This window comes from Neophocaena asiaeorientalis, unplaced genomic scaffold (assembly GCF_003031525.2).
Source record: "Neophocaena asiaeorientalis asiaeorientalis breed wild unplaced genomic scaffold, Neophocaena_asiaeorientalis_V1.1 scaffold164, whole genome shotgun sequence".
Taxonomy (NCBI): domain Eukaryota; kingdom Metazoa; phylum Chordata; class Mammalia; order Artiodactyla; family Phocoenidae; genus Neophocaena; species Neophocaena asiaeorientalis.
The window spans coordinates 282,859-283,348 of NW_020173727.1; positions in this window are offsets into that span (position 1 = coordinate 282,859).

The window sequence follows — 490 nt, forward strand, 5'->3', positions numbered from 1 at the left end:
AGAATACTCTACCCAGAAAGGATCTCATTCAGATTTGATGGAGAAATCAAAAGCTTTACAGACAAGCAAAAGTTAAGAGAATTCAGCACCACCAAACCAGCTCTACAACAAATGCTAAAGGAATTTCTCTAAGTGGGAAACACAAGAGAAGAAAAGGACCTACAAAAACAAACCCAAAACAATTAAGAAAATGGTAATAATAGCATACATATCAATAATCACCTTAAATGTGAATGGATTAAATGCTCCAACCAAAAGACACAGACTGGATGAATGGATATAGAAACAAGACCCATCTACATGCTGTCTACAAGAGACCCACTTAAGACCTAGGGACACATACAGACCGAAAATGAGGGGATGGAAAAAGGTATTCAATGCAAATGGGAATCAAAATAAAGCTGGAGTAGCAATACTCATATCAGATAAAATAGACTTTAAAATAAAGAATGTTACAAGAGACAAGGAAGGACACTACATAATGATCAAG